Source organism: Photinus pyralis, unplaced genomic scaffold, assembly GCF_008802855.1.
Source record: "Photinus pyralis isolate 1611_PpyrPB1 unplaced genomic scaffold, Ppyr1.3 Ppyr1.4_LG1, whole genome shotgun sequence".
NCBI classification, from domain to species: Eukaryota; Metazoa; Arthropoda; class Insecta; order Coleoptera; family Lampyridae; genus Photinus; species Photinus pyralis.
The window spans coordinates 9,635,659-9,656,445 of NW_022170249.1; the positions used below are offsets into that span (position 1 = coordinate 9,635,659).

The 20,787-nt window shown below is 35.9% G+C and overlaps 1 long non-coding RNA gene across 1 annotated transcript; it reads right to left on the bottom strand.

Moving 5' to 3' along the window:
• Positions 1–13,571: 13,571 nt before the first annotated feature.
• On the bottom strand, positions 13,572–20,300 carry LOC116158775. Its single transcript, XR_004142809.1, has 3 exons — positions 19,721–20,300; positions 13,686–13,781; positions 13,572–13,628 (listed from the first exon to the last, which is right to left on the bottom strand). It is a non-coding gene; the product is annotated as an uncharacterized LOC116158775 (long non-coding RNA).
• Positions 20,301–20,787: the final 487 nt, after the last annotated feature.

Here is a 20,787-nt window from a genome sequence, read left to right on the forward strand (position 1 = left end):
AAAGAGTGTTTTTCTGGCAATACTCAGATTAAAAGTTTGAAGCCCGGAGATAATGAATTTGCCTTAATTAGAATTGAATTGAAAGTAGCAAATAGACCAAATGAGACAAACGACTACAGATATCTTACTTTGCCCAGTAAGTACCCAGTTCAGAATTTGATTTTGGAGAAACGTAAGGAGTTTTGTCGTGTAGGAGTCCAAGGTTTGTTTGGTGTGCTGCGGGAATGGTATTGGATATTAGTGGGTAGAAAAAAGGTGAAAATTAAAACATCACGTGGTGAGCTGCTTAGACCAATCCATCAAAGACTATATCCACAGGAGTGTGATGCAAATGTTCCAGAAGAAAAGCTTGAAGCAGAGTTTGATAACGAAGCTGTTACTGTTCAGGAGATGACAAAAGAAAAGTCGAAAGTAGCTAGTTCAAGATTTCTTAAAGATAAGCAGTCAGAGTCAGTTTCAAATGATTATAAGGACTGTAATAATTGTAGGATTACACGTAGTGGCCGTATTATTAAAATGCCACAAAGAGTTTGTTAAATATGTAGGTAGGTTTCAAATTGTGAGAAAAACTTTCTGAAAAAAAAAGTGTTTCTCAGGTGGGAGAATGTCGCAACACAGCTAATATTTTTGAGATTAGTAGGCGAATGTCAATGAAGCAAATGTAAGAAAAATAATAAAAAGTCATTCGAAATAAAGTTGTAAGGTTTTTCAAGAATTCGTTGGTTGTTATATTACTAGCAGGTTTTCCTTGTGTTTACTAACACTTATTCAACGTGTGCAAGTATTGGCAACGCAATATTTTCCCGACCAGAATCGAAACGGTGAATTTGATCTTCGGCGGGATACAACAACACGTTTCCGCTTAACGGTAAACAAGAACTTTACAACTGACAACACTGACTGTCTTGCAATAAATACGATCAAATACGGCTCTTGGCCATAACGTCAGCAAAGAGTTTGTTAATATTGATGGAAAGGTGTATACTGTGCTGATAATTTGACATAAGTAGATTATATAAAACAAAAAATTACAAAAGTCCTCGTATGTGCATCGATGAGACTTCAGCGCATTTTTGGCGTGACGGATCAGTATTGCATTAGCAATCAGTATTTTATCAGAAAATTTTAATTATAAAATAAGGTTTATGCAAACATATATTTCTTTATTAATTTTCACGAACTCTAATAATAATTGGACGATGGTATGGACAGTACGACTCGTAAACCGAACAATCAACAGTGTAGTTGACCATTTTGCCAAAAACTCCGTCAATTATTGTTCCGCCATTCGTTGTCACTGTTCGGGAAGAGATGATCACTATATTGAATTTCTCTTGAAGAAATTTCTCTACCCGATTTCCGACAGTTAATGGGAAATTAAAGTCTCCCATAATCAAGACGTCTTCAGTTGCCTCAATGAAATCCCCGATTTCCGATAACGCTGCAATCAACAAGTTGTTGCCTTTACTAGGAGCATCAGTGGTTCAAATTTCAAAGAAATATCTCCATAAATAAGAAAGTTGGCATTGCGCAGTCACTGCGCATGCCTACACATAATTTTTACTATTTGCGAAATGTTTGCCTTTACTAGAAGCATCTGTGGTTCCAATTTCAAAGAAATATCTCCATAAATAGGAAAGTTGGCATTGCGCAGGGACTGCGCATGCGCACACATAATTTTTAGTATGTGCGCAATGTTTGCCTTTACTAGAAGCATCTGTGGTTAAAATTTCAAAGAAAAATCTCTGTAAATAGGAAAGTTCGCATTGCGCAGTCACTGCGCATGTCTACATAATTTTTACTATGTGTGAAATGTTTGCCTTTACTAGAAGCATCTGTGGTTAAAATTTCAAAGAAATATCTCCATAAATAAGAAAGTTGACTGTCTACACATAATTTTACTATTTGCGAAATGTTTGCCTTTACTAGAAGCATCTGTGGTTCCAATTTCAAAGAAATATCTCCATAAATAGCAAAGTTGGCATTGCGCAGGGACTGCGCATGCGCACACATAATTTTTAGTATGTGCGCAATGTTTGCCCTTACTAGAAGCATCTGTGGTTAAAATTCCAAAGAAAAATCTCAATAAATAGGAAAGTTCGCATTGCGCAGTCACTGCGCATGTCTACATAATTTTTACTATGTGTGAAATGTTTGCCTTTACTAGAAGCATCTGTGGTTAAAATTTCAAAAAAATATCTCCATAAATAAGAAAGTTGACATTGCGCAGTCACTGCGCATGCCTACACATAATTTTTACTATTTGCGAAATGTTTGCCTTTACTAGAAGCATCTGTGGTTCCAATTTCAAAGAAATATCTCCATAAATAGGAAAGTTGGCATTGCGCAGTCCCATTCCGCAGGGACTGGGCATGCGCACACATAATTTTTAGTATGTGCGCAATGTTTGCCCTTACTAGAAGCATCTGTGGTTAAAATTTCAAAGAAAAATCTCAGTAAATAGGAAAGTTCGCATTGCGCAGTCACTGCGCATGTCTACATAATTTTTACTATTTGCGAAATGTTTGCCTTTACTAGAAGCATCTGTGGTTCCAATTTCAAAGAAATATCTCCATAAATAGCAAAGTTGGCATTGCACAGGGACTGCGCATGCGCACACATAATTTTTAGTATGTGCGCAATGTTTGCCCTTACTAGAAGCATCTGTGGTTAAAATTTCAAAGAAATATCTCCATAAATAAGAAAGTTGGCAATGCGCAGTCTGCGCAAAATAGAGAGTGCAATAAAACTGTCTGAAATGGGCAAATATAGACCATAGCATCTATCAATTAGCGAAAACCCGAAGTCTCTAGGTGTCCCAGGGGCCGAGATCTCGATGGAACGGACGGACGGACGGGCGGACGGACAGACGGAAACACGAGCACATAAGCGTTACCTCAACTTCGTTGGGTTACGCTAAAAACCGCTCAGACCTGGATACGATATTTTTAACCAAAATTATACCACAAACTGTAAAACTCATCACCGTGTTATGATTTTGATTAGTTTTCACCTTGAAGCAGTTATCCTAGATAAGTCATATTAGTGACCGTAGTTAGGCAATGCCAAAAGTATATTTTATAAAAAAGCCATTCCTCTACGTCAATCGGATCGGCTTAAAATCGATATACGCACGGACAAGTTTTCAAGCGGCGTTAGTTATTTCGCAAAATCTAATTAAACGCAACCACTACGGGCTTAATGAATGTCCATTGCGCCAATAACTCGACAAGACGGAGATAATGCAAAAAACCGGACCTCTCTACGATGTCTAGATCAAAAGTTTTTCAATCCGCCCAGCCAGCCAGCCAGCCGGTCAAAGTGAAATGATAAGCTCCTTTTTGTTACCAAAAATGCGCTAAAAATACATTGGAAAATTGTACGTCAAAATCAAAGAGATGCTATTCCGGAAGCAGCAAAAAGATGAAAGATAACCCTAAGTTTGGCTTCCATATCACCTCACGTAGAATTACGAAGCTGGCTCTTGACAACTACCATTACGTAATGCTAATAACTTAAAGTGTACAAGCGCATGCAAACTGCCAACTTGTGGATAGGTCACTGAAGAAAAGGAAGAAGGAGCAGATTTTAGTGTATATGAAACTTTTGAAAGTAACGATGGGGTTAATTTAGTTTTCATTAAATGTTAAGAGTTAAAAAAAAATCCGTTCGTTTACTTCATGCATTAGTTACTAATTGTTGATTTTATCGGAAATGTAATTATGACAATATTGTAGCACACACAAAAGCTTTCATTTAAGAAAATGATGAAGTCGGACCAATAGTTCTAAAGATAGGTATAGTTAATTTTATAAAACTCAACATCCGCCATCTTGGATTGGCCGCCATTTCTATTAGCTACCACTTTGAGATGGCAATTATCGTTTTTTTACATCCTAATGTATGTGTCTAACCGTGGTAAAAAGGAAAATTGGTACCCCCAAATTATACCATTTCCTTAAATTTAGCCAGTTGGCCCATAGACTAGCAAATGAGATTCAGATTCAAGGATTTTCATTACAAGAGGGATGATTAGTCAGGGAGGAAGACGATGGAGATAAATACGTTTAAAAGCTATGAGAAAATCAGTACTCGTTGGATGCGACGTTCAAGGAGGTCCTTTTGGAGTTGAACCAACCCTGCAGCGACTGAAGCGAGAGTTTCCCCGTATTAGATATACGAAGATGCACATCAGGAGCTGCGTGTATAATAAGGGATCAAGCGGTAAGAAACAAGGCTTTCTAAATCATATACCGATACCAGAACGACCTATAGCCAATAACCAGAGTGCACGTGGATCACTCTTCACCCTTCATCAAAAACAAAGCGAGGATACCGGTACGTTCTAGTATTGATCGATGGACTAACACGATTCGTGTTCTTGGCACCAGTTACAGACACATCTACGAGAACCACAATTACGGCTATTGGGAACATGATTAAATTGGTTAGTTATCCAGCAACGATCGTCAGTGACAGGGGGACTAGCTTCACCTTCAAGAAATTAAAAAAAATATTGTGAGGAAAAGGCAATCAAGCATGTATTGAACGGTTCTAGAGATCCGCTATCGCAAGTCCAAGAGCAGATTAAGCAATAAGCAGAGGGCAGAGTCAGTACAAAAACATTATGACAAAAAGAGAACAAATCCAGAACATTTCCAAGTTGGAGATGTCGTGTTGATGCAGTCTGCAGTTGTTAGCACAGGAGAATCTACAAATTTACAACCAAAATACCGGGGACCGTGTGAGATGATATAAAAATTGTCGTCAGTCAGATACTTGGTGAGTACATCGATGATATGGCACGCCACAGCGCAGGTGTCCTAACTGCGGAGGACACAATGGCCACAAATGACCTTGGAGTAGATAAGCGTAGCAGACAATTGCCATCACATCTAAGGAAGTATTATCTAAATTAGTTTAACGCTAGCTAGGATCCGAAATCTAGAAAAGTTAGGAAATGCCGAGTGTAAGGGACACCCTGTAGATACGTAGAGTGTACAAAATGGCGACGTGACGATTAGTGTGACCTATTTCTTTTCTATTTTTCACTTTATTAACGAGCTCCTAGCGAGCGAGCGGTGTTTGTCCGTCTGTCTGTCCGTTAGCACGATATCTCGATAACTAATGGACCGATTACGATAAAATTTAGTAGATGGATTCTTTATTAAATTTGTAAATCGGAGTTCGTGAATTGGTAAGGTAGCCCAAAAAATAAGAAAGGCCCTTATGACATCTCCGCGAGTTATGAACCGAATTGCATGAAATTCAATATGCGTATAGTTTTAGCCTAGGCTTTAGCTATATAAAACACAATTCCAAAAATTGAGCCTAATCGATCAACATTCACAGTGCCCTTTTCGCATATCGACCATTTATAAATCGAACTGCAAACTGTCTTATTTATGAAGGTATTTAAATGAAATTTGACACATAGCCACTATAAAAGCAAATTTAACGCCAGATTCAAAAGGTCGTTTTGCGCATGCGCAGTGCCAACTTTCTTATTTATGGAGGCATTCAAATGAACTTTGATACATAGCTACTTGGAATAAAAGTAAATGTAGCGCCATTTTCCACTTTCTTATTTATGGAAGCAATTAAGTGAAATTTCATACATATACACTTTAAATAAAAGCAAAACTAACATCAGGTTTAAAATATGGTTTTGCGCATGCTTAGCCATACCCAGGAGCTTGGTTTGTATATTTGTTTAGTTTATTGTATTTGCGTATATTTGTCAATAAAAAGTGTTTCTATGTTCAATAATTAGTGCGTGTAGTGTGATCCTGTCGATCAGAAACGACGTAATTTTACACTATCGACAGTCAATTGAATAAGTAATTTGCAGCTTTATCAATTCACTAACTTCTCCGTCATATTTCTTTCATTTGAGGAGCATTAAGAAATAAAAAATAATTAGTAGATTAATTAAATTTAATGATGCAATTAATTGAAATTTTATGTTGGTCATTACGCATAGTAGAGTTGATTACATGTGACCCTCGAGTGTCTTTGATTGCGGATCACATTATTGTAATTGCTTGCAAGTGCAAGAACCTATTTTTCCAAATAATAGCACCATTTATTACACTTGGGCAGAGTGAAGAAATTTACCAGCTAAAAATTGAAATGGAACGAAAGAATGGCTCCAATTGTATGCAGCATAAAAGAGAATCAAATTTAGAAATGAAATTGCAAATTTGTTTAAAAGTTGAAATACAGCGGCAATGTCCCCTCCAAGGTAAGATTTATTTAGAACCGTGTAAAAAAATCACTGATCAAGTAAAATAGTGTGAATATTGTTATAAAAGCAAGGCCGAATTATTTATAGTGATAGCGACAACGAGATAATATAAAGCAATCTAATAAATAGAGTGCCAATAAGTTTTATCTCACCATCAATAGATTAATTTTCAGGGTTAAATTGTAAAATTGTTTAAACAAATGTCATTCCAATCTCTCAATTTTGGAATGATATGATATTCGCATTAAGTAACAACTTGAGGCAGCTCGTCTTCACCTTCAACTAATTATAAATGTTTTTCGCAAATTATTGTAGTAATAAATCATGGCATGAAATGTTTTTCGTTAATTATTAAGGTCATTTTGAACATGTAAAGTGGAGCTCGTTGTGTACCTAATAGCTTGCCTACCACAAAAATTCTCACAAAAATTCTTCAGTTTTCGTATATACATTGTAAAAGTAAGGACGGAAACACAAATTATTCAATAATAATTATATAACACCTAATGTTTTTGTTATTTTATTTGCGGTTAATTTAATGATTGTGTTTTTTGACGTAACCCACTACGTCAAAATCGCAAGAGCACACGCAGATTCCCTAAAATATTTATTAAAAATAGTTTTCATGTGACTAATTATGGTCTATGTAATCTGGGTCGGTTTTTTAACTGACGTGCATTTATCAGTAAAGCTAATGATTCACATGGTTTTGATTCAACAAAAATTGTATAAAACGATGTATGGGTTAGGGGCAAAGTCCAGAGCATTTAAAATATTCCTCTTCACTGTGCTCTACATAATTTGCAAATTAAAGAACAGGAGGTCATTTCCAGTGTTCCTTGTATGTTATTAATAAACGAGTACTAGAGAAACTAGTGTAGTAGTGTTTAGATTTACATTTATGAAATTATCAATGATGTCGTGTGGAAAAATTGTCTACAATTAATTATTTTTAATTACTGATACCGATCCAATTATACACAAGTTCAAACGTTTAACCCTGGAGAAGTTGGATCCGTGAAGTTCATCCAATACGATTTTTGTAAGGATGGTGCACTGGGACGTAACATTTAAATTAGGACATTATTATTGCACAAGCAACCGGAATTGTCAAAATCTGACAGATATAATTTGGTCAAATGGCCAGATTTCTCGACCGTTCATAAGCAATTAACACGGGAAAAAGTTTTGTTACAGATTGTTACTCCCCACTTCATGGATTTATAATGGCACCAACCGAAAGAAGATTTTGTTCTTATCAATGTTCAGTTGTATTTTTCATTATTTTAGCAAAAATCCACTTAGCCAATCATGTTAAGCCATGATAGAAAACAAATTCAAACGTTATTCAAATCGAAATCAATATTGGTTTATGACAACTGGAGCATTAGTGGCCCCGTTTGTAGGCAGAAATCATGGAGAAACGGTCTGGATTGGCAAAGACAAAACTCTTGTTTCACTACAACAAATTCAGTCGTGCTGTCTTGTGTCCTAGAAATTGGGCAATTAGCCCCCCCCCCCCTCCCCTATGGACCCCATTTGGATCCTTCAAGCTTTCATCTATTCCACAACATAGTGTTGTCAAAAGTGGAGTGTTAAAGTGTTAACCAGGTTTAATCGCATCCTGTTCCTACGCTTCTTTTTTGCCATTAATAACTATAAAAGAATCACTATAAACATTGGCACATTGAGCCAAGGGCGTTAAAAAAAAGAATGTTTCGTGCCTTGCGTAATTATTTCGGTCAGCATAACCGGTCTGCCGAAACCACAGTTGGCATCGTTACGACATGGTTTGTGATGGACATAACTCCCAAAAAACATGCTCGTCCAGACCGGTTCTGCGAGGGAAGTTGATGTCAACTTGCCCCCAAGATCGTGCGATTTGACCCCATTGCAGACTTCTTCCTAACTGGAATCCTCGCATCGATTAACAACGAGTAGGAGTAATTGTATTTTAGTTTACCAAATTTGTCCGTATATCGAAAATTTATATATGGTTCATATTCTTTGGAGGAATGGTCAAACGTACCAGGATCAAAGACTGAAAGCTCGTTTACGATAAACTCAATTTCTAATTTCTTCGTTTTTTAACGCTACGCCAACAACCCTACGTAAGTGGCTTATAAGAAAATGTTTTCTTTCCTTAAATTTAGATCTGTATTTTTTTAAATTAGCTTTGGATGTTTGTAAAATCCTTTCAAATAGGTTTGAGTTAGGGACTTTCGGTTTCACAAATTGAGTTCCTGTATAAAACAATTTAATACACTTTCAAATGATTTTCAGTCTTAATTCTTTTTGAAAAGACTCTCCAGAGATGCTGTTTTCTTAAGTAAAACGTGCCCTTGGCTAGCTGCGAGGATGCGTAGAATCGTTTGCGAGACCGATATTGAGAAATGCAATACAGGCCGATTATTAGATTACGGCGAGTTAGGTAATGATATTTCCTTTGGTTCCGTTTCGTGTTTTTACTCGGGCAACTACCTACAAATAAAAACTTAGAGAGAGAAACTTCCAGATTAACTTTGATCGCAATAACGTGTAAGTTCTCCGTTCAATTTTTACGATAGTCCAAGTTCAATCGTGCGATTTTAAAAGAGATCGCCGCAATCAAAAAGTACTGGATACTATAAAATCGGCCATTCGAGGGCAATGTCTAGGCATACTCAACTGTTATTAGTACAATAAATATTTACTTTGCCGTTACAACAAGTAAAGGGCACACAAACTTTCTGTCGTAAAACGGTCTTCGTTAAAAATCAGAGACGCTTAAATCGTTTAAATTGCTTACGAAAAAAACTCAATTAATAAGCGGAAAAATTTGCGTGTGCATGGTAGTTGAATTTTTTTAATTATTTCTGTGCACCAATACTCATAACTCAAGTTATTTCTTTTGACGCAAATTTTGAATGCGGTCGAGGTAAATACAACTTACAAGCTTCACTATCCTGAAAATTTCTATACTGCGACAACTGTACTACAGCTACAGCTGGTTTCAAGCGTTCTAACGTAGTGGCCCAAAGCGATCCAGTTTCAAATTTTTCTTGGAGGGAACATTTATTCAAAGAAGGGCGATGTCTGTAAGTTACTTTAATTTATTATTTGACGTAATTATAATATCATTCCAGGAATCGGTCTGTGGAAATCAATTACATGAAACATGCATTTAATCGTTATAATTGGATTTATACAAAGGAATTTGTTTATTTTTTCATTAGTTGGGCTTAGGAATTTCACTTTTGTATGAATTCAAATTTTGTTCAGCTATAAGGTGTGTGTGTGAATATCTTGTGTAAAAAATTGCCCGGGGTGTATTGTGCATAAAAAATTTAGATAAGGGAAATTAGAACTGATGGCTCGTGGCTACGAGATACGGTTTTTATTTGCTCTATTAATAGGAAACAAATTAATCTTTAAATCAGGAAAAATGGAAAGGAGAATGAAGTTGGTTTGTCAATATATGCAATTATTTATGTGGGAATTCGTATTTATTTTTATGCAGTCAAACCAGATCGCCAAGTTTTTGATTGATTGTGAAAATTTTTACCAGTGCCGTAGAGGATCCATTTCATTTAGTACGAACGAGGGTCTTCAACCCTTGTAAACTAACCGTAACTAAGCACAGAGAATGTTAAGCCAATGAAGTAGTAGTCGAAAAATGAGTGTGAATTACATCCCCAAAACTCCCCAAGTGTGCGTTTTATGCATTTGGTTCTTAACATCTACTAAGTATAATGAAATATCACGGGGTTGTTCAAAACCTATTTTTTATTTTCCAAGAAATTTGTGCGATAGATAATCTACCGCGATTAGGGCTTTGTGCGTAGGTGCACCATCCTGTTGAAACCAACAGTTTCCAACTTTTGTTTTTTTATGTGTTCCTTATTGTATATCAGTAATAAAAAAATGTTATGCCATACAGTACATACTTTTTTTACGGGCCATATAAAAAATAAAGTTGATGATATGATTTCTCCGAAACGAAACGTTGTATTGAAAATCTCTTAACGCTGTCTTGTAGAGCTCAAATAGTGGCAATGACAAGGTGTCTTTGATTGTTTCGTATCTGTTCAAATAAAACCAGAAAAGAACAAAAACGAAATTGGCAAATTTCGATTTGTCTGGCATATCTTCGGAAGTAACGGATTTTTTAGTTTTCTTTACAGCATCAAAATATCTGTTTAATTGCGCAACTTTTCTCTAATTGGACCATCGTGGTATCTTCTATGGTTGTGGGATCCCCATTATATAGACATCTTGGACACAGTGTATAGATGCTCAATTTAAAATAAGCAAGTTGGAATTAAATTCCCGTATAACCGAAAGTGACACCAACTTGGAAATATTTTATATGAATTCTTCTCATCGACATTAGTATATTATCAAATTTTCAATACCTCTGCAGGCTACGACCGACAAATCTGATTTGTCGAGTCGAACACTTGCCGAGCTCGCGCCCGGGGAAACCGGTTTAATAAAGATGGAAGATGTGATTGTACACTTTCTTGTATGAAAATGTTGTTGTTTCTTGTGGGTTTTTTTAACACGAGCGCCACTGGATCATTGGAAAGCTTATTTGACGTTGATTATGAATTATGCAATGAAAAATAATGTTTATTAGAGCGAAATTAATAAATGACTATTAAAATTCATAGCGGACCTGAAATAGTCGTCAGAATTCATGGCAAATAAGAAATAAAATAAAAGCAAAAATTGGACAAAAACAACAAGGTTAACTGAAACATACACATCCCTGTAAGAAATTCATAAATTGCATTCAGTAGGTAACAAATTTCTATTTAAAACCACAAGCAAATCATATGTAGTGATAAAAACCCCTTCAATCTTACTAACCTGAATAGGCCTCTTTCAGTGTTTTTCGTAAATGAGTTATTATTATTATTAACATGTAACTTCGTGTTAACCTCCTTTCGGAAATTGAGTGCTGGACTTTCATTGTCCCAAAAGTCGAAAACTCTACACCGCTATCGGCACGGAGACCACCGCAATGAGGCTCTTATTTAACCTCACAAATTGACGGATAACAGCAATAAGATTAACTTAGGACATTTCTTATCTTTTTACTGAATAAAAAATTTTAAGATGTTCCCCTGACTACACGCTAAAAACTGGCATTAAACATGAGCGCATTGTCGCATATCAAACGAAAGCTCAGTTCGCGAACTGTTCGGCAAAGTTTTTCATTTATTTATTTCATTTATTTGCCTTTATTTTTGAGTAAGCGGGGTTTCAGCCAAGGCGGCTCTACCAACCCAACCCACTATAGGTACATTTACAAATATCCATGCCCAAACCCGGAATCGAACCAGGGACCCTTAGCACCACAGTCCAACTTCAACTGAACTGCGCCACACGGGTGCAACGGGCAGCAAACGACGAGCAAGGAGAGATTACTCACTCTTTTCTACTCACAGTCTCGAAGCTCCCAAGAACAACCGAAATCATCCATTGAGTCACCATTGAGTATCATGAAAGTCGAATCCGTATAAGTAGGTACTCAGGTACCATCGAAATGTGGCATCATCGAAAACAGGCAACCATACTGTGCAGCAGGTTGTTCGTCTGTACACTGAACAAACAAGGAGTAGTAGATTTATTGATCTCAAACAAGTTCCTCTTCCGCACGTCTAAATAATGCATATTTACACTTCAACCCCGTCGTCGTCATAATGGAGAAAGTTTGCAAAAAGTGCAATAGCTGGCAATACTCATCTCTTTTCATCAAATAGCAACAATATAATGTAGGAATGTTATTGTAATTAGTTCAAATGTTGCTACCAAACACCTGCACGTCGGTTTTTCCAAGTGCGTTACTTATTTCCAATTTAGCAAAACACGTGTCCTTCCTGAAAAGTGTAGGAAAAAGGAAACGAAAATTCCTACTACCTACGTAATTTGGACAATGTGCAAACACGAAATTGGGCAGATAAACGTGGTTATCTTGCTACAAATTATAAATTAATGAAAGATGTCATTCAACTTTTACCATTCTAGTTGATATGCTGTAATTTTAATTTTTGAAAGGCTTTGAATTATATAGATCTATTTTAAGGAAGATTGTGCAAATCCTTGTGAATTGTCCAGCAGTGTTGACTTACGCAAAACTCGTTATCAGTCGTAAACACAGAGATTATTATTTCCAAACCCTGCCATTTTGAAATGAAGATAACACTCTAATTATATCAATTTCCTTTTCATCTCGTGCCTGTATGTGCACACTCAGATAATGAAAGTAGTATTTAAACAAGTTTTTAATATTTCAAGCGCAAATGGCAAAACGTCTCCTTCGTGCAAACATAGGTACTCAATGGGGTACGAATTTGGAAAAAGCTAGGAGATGCGGACATTTTTGTTTGGTGATAAAAGTGTTTAGTTTCGAGTAAACTCTTGCAAATCATTGTAATGCAACTGCATCGAGGAACATAGGATATCCAAAAAGCAGTAGAGGTTCATGGCATGATTTGATAACCGTCGAAGAAGCGAGAAAATGGATATATTTCACCTTGCAACTATTTTTCGTCACGTCACAACGCTGGACCTGAATCAATCAATTTCGGGATCACCTTTTCAATTGGGCGGGTCCTCATTTATTCTGCATATATGCAAGGGGGCATAATAGCACAGAAAAATTTCTGCCATCCCTTCTCCTTGTTGTGTTCAATGCCTTTCCGATGACAGTAGAAACTATGTTTACTTAAAAAAAGCATATAAAAATAGAAAAATTGTAGTTTCTTGGAAATGTTTAAAATTAGACGGATAAGCTAATTCATTTTCTCATGGCATTAAATATTTTAATAAACAAGTAATCTCGCAAGTAATGCATATATACCCACGGCCACGGTAGAAGGATACTATTGAACGTCTTTACTAAAATTAACCTAAGGATTGAAAAATCGAGTTAACATTTGCGACCTCCAAACTCAGAAGGTTGTTTCTGCATTTAAGTTTAAAAATATCTAGATTTAAATGACCGGCCCTAATCCATAACAACTGATTTAAGGAGCAAATTAATCTCGTACATGATGTTTCCTTATCGCTACAATGCCTTTGCTTAGATCTTATACTTTATAGTGTGAAAATGTAACTCAATAGTGAATAGACCATGGTTGCAAATTACGTATTTAATGTATGTATGTGTAAATTAGGAAATCTCTTAAATCTTTAGTATTTATATTTAATTAAAAAGGTCAAACGCTTACAAAAAGAAAAAACACGAGCTGGATGAATGATGACGCAGCTTATCATCTACACGAGATAATCTAAGGCACCAATACACCATTAAATTATTTACATAAATGAATAATGAAGCCGAAACGTCATACATTTTTCCTTCTGAAGGCTAGACCGGAAGATCAAACTCAAACTGATGGGATTGGAAATACAAATAAGCTACAAAAAATCAATCTTCTTTGGGACTTACTTGGTTTGTTGTTTAGTATCGCATTACTAACTGGAACTCTCCAATATTCTGTTTTATCTTCGACGCCATTGTGACCCGGCGGTACTGTTGAATCTTCTGTAACAAGTAAAAATAGATCACTTAGCCGAGTTTTTACTGATGGCCATTTCCAAGATAAAAAATATTCAATTTGAAACATATTTTAATATGAATATGAGGTGAAAAACCTTTTTGACATACGAAAATGTGCCTCTGAAATCTTGCGATCGGAACGGATCTCGTCCCCGGTTAAACTTGACTCGGTAGTGAACTAAAGGAATAATTTGCGTCAAAATCAAAGTTATCGGCCAAATTTATCTGGCGCGATGCTTCTCAGGAGCAAATATTTCGGCGACCAGTACTCAATTACTCATAAACGAATTTCCGGATCGAGTTTACATATGTAGTTGCGAGTTTTTGGAGCCATTTAATTTAGGGAGAACGAATATGTGGGAAGGAATTCTCATGAGCGAATTTAACCATGCAGCAAGTATTTTTGAGGGAAATATCTCGAAGATAGTTTCGGAGAAATAATTTGAATGCCAGTTCTGTAATACATCAATCCAATTTTTATACGGCAGAAGTTCCGGATTGCGGATTTGAAGTATCGAAACGAAATTTGCCCAGCAAACTTACTCGAGGAGATTCAATCAAGGCTGCTCTACTAACCCACTATACATTTACAAAGATTCGCGCCCGAACACATTTTCGAACTACGGACCCTCCGTACCAAAGTCGAGCTTCCACTCCACTGCGAATTGGGAGCGCAAATATTCCTAAAACTTTTGAGTCCGAAGCTACAAGTTCCAATTATTCTGAAGCCAAGTTTTCATGGGGTCCAATATACCGCTGGGCGACTTTTGGGGTCAAGTCATCGGAATAGAATTTACTATATAGGAATGAGCATTCATTAATTCAAGGGACGCTTCTTCGCCGGGCCGCGTATTCGTAAATAGCAGACACGTTATCCCTTCAGAAAATTATGCATTTTTGTGCAACTGCTTTTCGAACAAATGTGAGGGACAATCTTAAACCTAATCTCCAACTTCGCTGAATTGGGATAGGCATTTTTGTGAAAACAAAAAAACTTTTCATAGAAAGACCATTATGAGACAGATTCAATTGTGATTAAACTGAATACGCGTTCCGAAACTGAAAGCGAATTTCCTTGTTGGCGACTATTTCGGAAACGAGTCAACGGGGGTGTATGTTTTAGGGTTAGCCTTTGGGAGCAAATATAGGGTGTCAAAAGTCAAGTGTACGCATTGTGTTGACCAGGTTTAATCGCATCATGTTCCTTTGCTTATTTGTGACACTAGGTTTCTATCAGAGGTTGGAACCCATGTGAAATATAGGTTCCGGTTCCGAACTATTTAGGTAAAATTATTTTTAGGGGTTCTGGTACCGGTTCCGGTTCTGTGGCTTCAGTAATCTTCGGTTCCGGTTCCAGTTTTTCGGTTCGGTTAGATATAAATTCTTATTAATTATAGACAATATATAATACATAAAATTAAAGTACATTATTCTTTTGCGTAAATAAATTTTTTATGTTTAATTGAAACTTATTTTTAGCTTACGCGTTCGTTTCAACCTCTGTCAACTTCTTCCGTTTTTTTACTTTCCTTTTCTTCAACAGTGTAGGTTCAATTATTCTACAACTCTGAACGTATCAGAAGACAAGATTTTATTCTTGGCCATCAAGTCGATAAAGGATCAATCGCCGGCAATAAGGAATGAAAGCATATATGACGTGTACCTTCCAGAAAATATATCTCCTGACTTTAGAATTCTCTAGAGTTTAGATGCTTTTCGTTTGCTACCTATATAAGTAAATTAATTAATGTTAAACCTACGAAAAATTTTTATCACAAACGCTTCAGAAGCAAATGTTTAAGAGCAACAATATAAACCGCATTTCCCTATCACAAAGCGTAACGTGCCTACCCTACCTACAAGAGAAGGACAACCGAAAAATACCGGTTCTTTGACACTGATAATATAACGATAGCGGTATCGATTCGGGTTATCATAACATTTTAAATAACGGTTCCCGTTCCATGTGAGGGGCTTATAAATTAAACCGGTTCCAGTTCCAACCCCTTGTTTCTATAAACATTGACAAATTGAATTATGGAGCGTTACCCGATCGAACGATCAGTTAAAATTGTGGAATTGTTTTACCAAAATGGACGTTCAAAAAAAAGAACGTTTGGTGCCTCCTTCAAAATTAAAATTGACTTGTTCGAGCGTTTCTGGCAAAACTGTCGTTAAGTGAGCAAATTTGGCATTGACTGTTTTCAGTGGACCACTATGTATAATATTGTATTGTAGTGTATGCAGCAAATGTCATACGTGTATTGCGTGCTGCCTACTTCTAATTTGAATTTTCGATGCAACATGGCAGCTGGGCTTCTATTGTCGCCACTGTCTCCACAAAATTACTGTATTTACATAAATGCACCTTCTATTGAGCAGCCAGCGGTATCTTTCAAAACTGTAAAATTACGCTTATGGATTTATGCATACGATGTCACCGCAAAAAATTTAAAGCGAATGAGTGGGTCCATGGTTTAATTAAACAATGGTGCCTTACCTCCTATCATATCATATCACTGTTGTAATAATACCAATAATAAAGGATTCGAATTGTGCAAAAGCCCTTTTGACATCTCACTTAGTTACAAACCGAACTACATGAAATTCAAACTGGGCATAGCTTTAGCGATATAATACGCAATGCCAAAAATTGAGCCTAATCGATTCAGCATTCACGATGCTTTTTTAGCGCATTTTTGCAAATTGCGGATAGGATGCGGATGCGGGATGGTAAAAAACGAGTAACAGCGTTAAAAGGAGTTTGTTTTTTATGTAAGTAGGTACGTACTTATGTCACCTTTCGTATTTACGGATGCTACGTAAACAAAAGACTTTAAAGTTAGTCGTTAAAGGTCAAACATGCCCCTCTTTGCCGTTGGTTATATGTTTAGTGAAAACTACATGACGATGCCAGATATCGCTCCTTAGTTGCTGGTAAATTCGAAAAATTTCGAAATTTTAGTACAATTAGTAATTCTTAGACAGAGCTGGGCAGTATTCGAATTTGTAAATACTTTAAAGTATTCAAATGCTTTGTAATTAAATACTTTTATGGAAGCAGTATTTGTATTTGTAACTCAAATACTTTCGCAAATATTTAGTATTCGAATACTTCGCAAAGTATTCGAATACTTGGCAAGGTATTTGAATACTTCACCAAGAATTCAAATACTTTGCGAAGTATTCGAATACTTCGCACCTTTAAGTTATACAACTGAATACCGAATGATCCTGGAGTGACACTTTTTGACCCGATAGTCTACGTCACTTAAAAACAATAGGGACCTTTCTTATATCCTTAAGACCATGTGTACCAATTTTCAAAGCGATCGCACGTTTCAAAGAAGTTATCGTGCACACTGACAGACGGCCGAATAGAAAAGGATCTATTTCAAAATCGCTAGGATTAATTTCAGAAAGGCGTACGACGTACGATCGCTTTGAAAACTGGTACACGTATTCTTAAAGATATAACTGATATAAGAAAGGTTCGGAGGGCCTGGTACCTGCTATATCTAGTACTATTTTAAATTTTTAAAGTATTTGAGTGACAAGTATTTGAATAATTTTTACGGTATTTGAATACTTTTCAAAATATTCGAATACTTTCTATAGTATTCGTATACCTTTGATAGTATTAGAATACTTTTGAAAGTATTCGAATACGTTTGAAAGTATTCGAATACATTCTAAAGTATGTGAATACTTATTTTTGAAAGTATTTGAATACTTTTCAAAGTATCTGTATTTAGTATTTGCTTGTGCTGGACGTAAAAGTATTTAGTATTCAAATACTTTTGATTTGTCTAAAGTATTTACTATTTAGTATTCACATTCTTTTTGAAAGTATTCTGCCCATCTCTGTTCTTAGATGTGTGGCTGCAAAACTTCAGGATTATCGAACAAAAACAAAATACTAGATTCAATCGCCACCCCACATTACAATATTGTTATTATTCGTACTCGGATTCTTCCTTTGTCCGAGCACCCCCAAACAAATAATACCTACACTTCTTTTTTAGTCTTGAGCGAAAACGCCCAGTATACAGGCTGTTACATTTGGTTTGTAGCCAAAAAAATTGGGCGATAGAGGGATTTTCATAAAGTCATAAATGCTAGCACAAATGTTTCGTTTGAAAGCTACCATTAACAAGTTCCCCAAAATTGCGTTTATATTTTTCTCGAGGATCATAGGACGCATCGAGAACAAGGTACGTCTTTTGATAGTCCGTTTCAGATTCTGTAAAAAAATTGTTACCTCAAGATGGCACACTCCTAAATAAGGATAAAAATAGAAAATGTCTGCTGCGCAGGCGCAGCCTCCATTACTAACGTCGTATTGCAAAACTGTTCGGCAATATTAAAGAACACAAACACAAATTCAGTGAAATTCTGATCACGTTCCTTATCCTTTTGTATTTTTTTCATCCCCATAGATCTTAGATTCTTGATATGTCTTATAGTTCTCGAGAACAAAACTGAAAAAGAAATGCAATGTTGTGGATTTTTTGAAGGGTTTGGTTTGGAAACTCTAAACGAAACGACTCTCGGTTTGAAAGACATGTTTGCTTTTGAACCTTCCATCAACAAATACAACAAATGTAATACCTTGTACTGTGCACGTAAACATACATTTCCAATATTCAAATAGAGGTACCTATAGAGCTCTGAGCTACTCTTAGTCTAGTTCTTTATAGAAAACGGACGAATTTTTTTAAATTTTCAAGGCGTACAGTCTTTAATTGTCAACCTGAAACAATACTGCCTAAAGTAATATTTGATCCTTGTTTTGTTGTTTGCGTTTATTAATTAATATTTCGACCACGCAGTCATAGATTCTTGTGTTGGTCTTTTGTCACAAAGCTCATAGTAATAAATTAGTAAAGAAAATTATGAATATGTTAAAATGCAAGGTAATTAGTTTACGAAGATTTTACCATTTTCATAATATTGATCCATTACAAATACGATAAATGGAAGTGATTGTCTTTATGGGAATTGCACCAAATTAGGCAACATTTAAACTTCATCAGTAAGAGCAAATAAACACTTTTGTTGTAAATGCAACGTAAACATAATTAACGGACAAATTCTCTAATTAAGTTTAAGAAAAAGATAGATAGCATGAACGATTAAATAAATATTTATTCCATTCAAGGTATGCGCCATACGGATCCAATTTCTCTGTTGTTATGATGAAAGGTATTTTATTTCTTTAATTTAAACACAGACAGAACTCACGTTTGACGAGCGTGATTTGTCGATAGATATAAATAAACAATTTTATCTAGAGGGAAACCGATTGTGGAATAGCTGACACTTGACAGGATGAGGACCGAATGCAAACCATTCAGTTCAGGCATTGAATAATAGTGTTTTTATTTAATGGTTCAGGTAAGATTTTGATTTGCAGTCACTAAAACTAAAACAGATCTCCAGTCATTTAATTCAATTAAATTTGCTTTGATTACCTATTGCTCTCATGGTTTAAGAAAAAAACACATTGATTTCTTACAGTTAGCTCAAAATCTTAGCAATAGGTCTAAAAATTTTAAAATTGTTAACCTTGATACAAAAAAGAAACGTTTTGAAATAAAGGGTCACGGAAGCTATCAAGCATACGTATGTAATGATGCAACAAAGAAACTGTAATTTGATTCCAAATAAGTTTATAAAAATAGTTAATTCTGGGAAATGGTGTGGCGAGGAAAGTTTTATATGGAGAAGGTACCAAACTGGTAAGGCGCAGGTGAAGCTCGTGCGTTATGTTTGCACTGCAATTCCGCTTAAATGGGAAACAACGCGTGTTTTCTGTATCGCCATAAAAAGAAAATTAGCAAAACGCGTAAAAAATCCTAAATAGTGTGAGTGGTATCAAAAAACCGAGTGAAATTAGGTTTACTCCGTCAATTAGAACTTACCCATAATTTGAAATGGGCATTCATCCGTTGGTCTAGCGTTCGAGTTTAAGAAATACACGGAACTATCGAGATCAGAATCCGAAATAGAGACGTCGGCCAAATGCGAAAGATACGTGGATGGCATGCTGGCACTCACAAATCACTAACCGAATTAACAAACACCAACCGCTACAAATTACTCTGCATTTCTTTAATTACCAATGTTTTGATCCTACGTAAGTAACGCGGAAACCAATCTTAAAACGCTATCAACTTGTAATAACGAATTAAAATGTATTGAGTTAATGTTAAGCGGAGGCTGGAGGGGATATACTTATGTAGGAGAATCCCCGTTTTATCATATATGTCGATAAAGGCTAATGATGGATTATTGGTCGTTGGTGTCTGCTTTAGTTTCACTAAAAGCAATGTTTTGATTTACTTGTCTAGAATCCGTTCTTTTACTGTTAGAAGTTCAAGTAACTCTTGATACGGGTGCGTCATAGGACTCAATTAGACGTAGGTATTGATAAACCAAATACTTGCTTTATAAATTGAATCAAGAATAAGGTTTAACCATGGGTAGAAAGTTACCATTTTACATCACGGTACCTACGCAAACTTTTGCGAATCTTTTACGCAATCTTTTTGTATTCCGTGTTTCGTGTTCTTTCTGGGGGAGTAAAGCCTTCCCGGAGGGTTTAAAAGTAAATAGGGAATTAAAAGTCACAGTAAACAATGAAATGTCAAACACAATTTAATGCTTATACAGTGAAATGTGGGTACATTGTGGTTCTTGTATTAGAGGCGGAGTAGCTTCCTCATTCGATTTTAAAATAATGATTTCTGCACAGTAGTTGGTAGTTTTCATATAATGGAAATTCTTTTTTTTTCAAATTTTCACTTTAATCACTTTAACATTTAAATTTTGTTCACTGCAAAGCATTTACCGCAAGGCCATAGAGGGTGCCTATTGTTCTCAAATCGTTTCGAATAACAAACTTCGCCATAGTGATTAAAACACACTTAAATTGCTTGATATATATATAACATTCGAATCTAATCCAAATGAGGTGGAATATGAAACA